Raw genomic sequence first — 4,752 nt, forward strand, 5'->3', positions numbered from 1 at the left:
TGGCTGAGTTTAACCCCCCCCCCCCTCCCCACCGACTTCCTGGGTCTCAGTCGGCCAGCTCGTCATCGGCCTCACGGCTGGCTTTAGGGCCTCGAGGCTGGTTACGAGGTAGACCTTGGGGCCTCGAGGTTGGCCACAAAGGTCAGATTTAGGGCCTAGGGGCCGACCACAGAGGTCGGCATTGGGGCCTTGGAGCCGGCCACGGAGGTCGAGTTTTCGTTTTATTGGCTACTTTGTCGATGTATTTTGTTGAACTTGAATAGTATTTCCTTTTCTTCATTTGATCAGTTGTTCTCTTCATCTATATCTTCTTGTGTTATCCTATTTGATAGAGACCGCCCTTGTTGCCTTGTCAAGGCCCGTACAATGTTTGCTCGCATGTTGCGTTCTCATTTCTCCTTGGCATAGGTTGATCGGCACTCGACTTGACATATATATATATATATATATATATATATATATAGGATCGTATGAGAACCCATAGCTACATGAGAATTAAGGATTAATATGGCCTTTGATCTTAGGTTTGTGTATGGTCATGATTTTTTTTAGATTTGTTGGATTATTTATTTACATATATTTATGGAGGGGTGAATTAGTAATTTTTTGTGTATTTAGAATCCTAATATTATTATTCATTGATGTTATGCATGATTTGAGGAGATGTCACTACAAAAAAAAATACGGAAATAGCGACGGACAAATTCCGTCGTTAAATAAGGAAAATCCATCGCCTCACAAAAACCCGCGTCGCTAGAATTTTACGACCAAATGTTTTCCGTCGCTATTAGCGACGGATATTTCCCTCGCTATACAAACACCATTCATCGCTAAATTGCTTCCGGCGACGGATTTGACGATGAAATTTGTGATGGAACAACGACGGAATATTCCATCGCTACACTAACAAACTATCCGTCGCTAATTTCCCACGACGATGATATTTGGACAACATTTGCAACAGAATAGCGACGGATATTTCCGTTGCTAATTTTAGTGTGGGAATTTTTCGTCGTTATATGTAGTGACGGATACTATGGTCGCTAATTTATTATTATTTTTTTTAAAATTTGAATTGAATTTCATTTAGCTTGAACTTAGCTACGGATTTAACGACCAACATTTTCCGTCGCAATGTACCGTCGCTAACTTCCAATTTTTTGAAAATAAATAAATCCGTCGCTAATCCCTCGCAATACCGTCGTTAAATTAGCAACGGAATGTATCCGTCGCAAAATCCGTCTTTATTTCCACGTTTTTTTGTAGTGTATATTTTTGGTAAGATTGTATGTTCTCGCATGATGGTATTTTTGGTAGGATTGTGCACTTTCAGTTCCATACATATGCACTTCATATTCCATCCATGTGCACCCTAGTATAGATTCGTGTACATCTATAAATATGTGCATTTGGGGGCTAAGGTATGCAATATATGTGACTCCATTATATTGTAGTGTATGTTATGTGTGCATTCTAGGGTTGTGTGTATATGTCTATTTAAGTGTGCACACATTTAATTCAAGAATGTTGGTTGTAGTGTGCATTGAATTGGGCATCGTGTGCACTACTAATTTTTTAGTGTGCATGTCATCATTTATGCCAAGTCGTTTATGTTGTTCTTGTCTTTGGGTTCATATGTGCACACCTGTGCCTTTATGTGTGCACGTACGTATTGTGCAGAGTTTTAAAGTTGTGCATGTACTCGCGTTGGCTTTGTTTGTGCTCAAATTGTGAACTCATTCACAAAAATTTGTATATATATGCACACATCTGTTAGACATGATCCACATTCGTCTTTGTTATGTAGAAAAATATGGTTAATTGTGTACTTACATGAAAAGAAATAAATTAAAGAAGATGTGTATGTGTCTTGTGTTATGCATTCTTGTGTTTCATGTTATGCAATTCTGCACCTTATTAAACGTATGAATTCTGTACCTAAAATATTAAAAGTGTACATTATTTTGTATAATATATATATATTCAATCCTTAACCAAAGGTCAAGGGTTCGATCCTTGACTTTGGGTATGGAGCAGTCTTAAATCTCCAGGCCAACTGTCGCCTACAATCCAGCGAAGGGTTAGTCACTGTGTCTGACGGTGGAAACCCTGGGTTACACCCAAATATATATTCAATACACAATTAATGTAATTTTAATATATTAAAAATATTTTTTTATGGACCACATAATAACTTGCCTAAAAACTTCGGGTCCTCAAATAGTTCGTAAAAATAAATTGCATAAATTCTCTTAATTATCTATATAAAAAGGGACACAGACCTTGTGGAGGGTAGTATACAGCCGTGCCATTCCGCCATTACTGGCCCTGGACCCCTGGTGGATCCCAAGGGTCAGCCCTTTTAAGATTGCCCTTTTCAACTTGAGGCGAATTCTTTTCTTTTTCTTTTTCTTTTTCCTTTTTCATTCATATATATACTTACTTTACTATTAATAAAAAAAATACTAAAGAATCTTGGGATTTAAAAAAAAAAACAAAACAAAACAAAAAAAGATATAATCACGTGAAAAAATAAAAACAGAACAAAAAATATAGAAAAGAAGAATGTTGGGATTTTCACAAAGAGAAGATAACATTAAAGATGATGATGAAAATGAATAATAAGGATGGTTCTCGGCATCACAGTCCATAGTAATACATGTTTCGGTTGGCAACATACAAAATAGGTAGAATAACAATTTGCGGCCGTTCTACACCAAAAAGTTAAAAAGAATATATTACCGATTCACCTTTTATAATATATGTTTTTCAACTATATATCCAGTAATCTACTAAATAAATATAATAAGACTCAATAAAGTTAGGTTGGAATTTAAAAAATATTGGTTCAATTGTTTGTTGAAATGAATTGTTCATATTATTTTGATTTTAATATTTTTCCTACTTTACCCTCTACTAGATGTCTATATCATTTACTTTTTCTAAATATATCTGCATTCCAAATCAGTGTACGTAAACTTTAATAATGGATATAATACGTTAACTATTTATTATTCTTAACTTATTCATTAATTTCAATAAAGAAAGTCTTAGATTTGAATCTCATCTCAATCAGAGTTGGCATAATTATTGAACATATATTATGAATATGTTAGAATGTATTAAAAAATATAGAGAAAAGGTACAAATAAGCCATCGAACTCAAGTAAGCTCCAAATAAGCCACTGAACTCAGAAAAACAAAGCAATTAAGCCACTAAATCGAAAAAAATAACAATTAACATTTTTCATAGGTCATTTGTCTATTCCGACCACCGGCGACGACTTTTCCTGCAACCGTCACCGCCGGAAGTTTTCGCCGATCACTGGAAAAATCGTCGCCGGTGACCGGAATAGACAAATGACCTGTTAAAAATGTTAATTATTAATTTTTTTTTCGGTTTAGTGGCTTAATTGCTTAGTTTTCCTGAGTTCAGTGGCTTAATTGCTTAGTTTTCCTGAGTTCAGTGGCTTATTTGGAGCTTATTGGAGTTCGATGACTTAATTGCTAAGTTTTCCTAAGTTCAGTGGCTTATTTGGAGCTTATTCGAGTTCGATGGCTTAATTGCTAATTCCCAAATAGTTCAATGGCTTATTTGTACCTTTTCCAATATAAAATTTAACACTAACTTTGGTCAATTTAATTAGCTAGACTATATATATAGCACTCAAAGTTGAGCATCATATATTACATATAAGGAACCTTGAAAATCCTTTTATTGCATTTTAAAAAAGAGTTTTTTCCACTTTTGGTCCTATGACTTTAGTGCCTCCGTCAATTTAGGTACACAACTTTCATTCCTGACATAAGTAGTGCTTGACTTTGATTTGTTTTCCACTTTTAGTCCTTGACTTTGATTTTTTTTTTTCACTTCTAGTCCTTTCGGCCATTTGAGTGATAATTTTTAATTGGAATCAACAAACTGACGGAGGCACTAAAATCAAATTTAGGTTTAAGTTTTTATTTTATTATTATTATTATTTTTATCTTATTTTGAATAAGACTCAATATTTTAATTAGACTTTTGCATTATTGGAATGATTTAGGTCATTATGTTATTAATATTTTTTGTCAACCTATTGAAGCACACAGAGACAACATCGCCTCAACCGAGGCTCAAACCGACCCACTTCCACATGGGGGTGTAATCGGGTGCTACTAGACCACAAGATCATTGGCTTATATGATGATTTAGAAAAGTGCAAATTAAATATTAATTTTAGTGCCAAATATAATGAATTTTTCTTATATAATCTTACATTAATATACTTTGAGTTACTTATTTAAATACAAACATTGGGCATTTAATCAATCGCACAATACGTGTGTAAAACTAGTATATTAATAGATAAAGTTTAAAAGTTGCATCTTTTTATTGTATTTTATTTGTTAAGAACAACGGTTTAAGAAGATCATTTGTAATTTCTTTTATATAGGATCATAGCTGAGCAATACTTCTCATACAAAATATATGTGGAATAATTTGATCAATCAATCTAATTTGATCTTTTATTCCATTTTATTCAACTATAATTTAGTCATTATCATTACATTTGTCAAATTAATATTTTATTTTCTTTTGTGATTTTTCTTTGATTTTTTTTACTACTTTTAATTATTATATTTTATATTTAACATAATTTTTAGAATTAATGACCGTTTTTGTCTCTTGACTATTACTAAATTGGTTCTTAACTATCAATTTTGACCAATTATATCCACAAATATTAATTTTGTAACCGATTTAGTCCT

The sequence above is a fragment of the Ipomoea triloba genome, chromosome 13 (assembly GCF_003576645.1).
Source record: "Ipomoea triloba cultivar NCNSP0323 chromosome 13, ASM357664v1".
Classification (NCBI taxonomy): domain Eukaryota; kingdom Viridiplantae; phylum Streptophyta; class Magnoliopsida; order Solanales; family Convolvulaceae; genus Ipomoea; species Ipomoea triloba.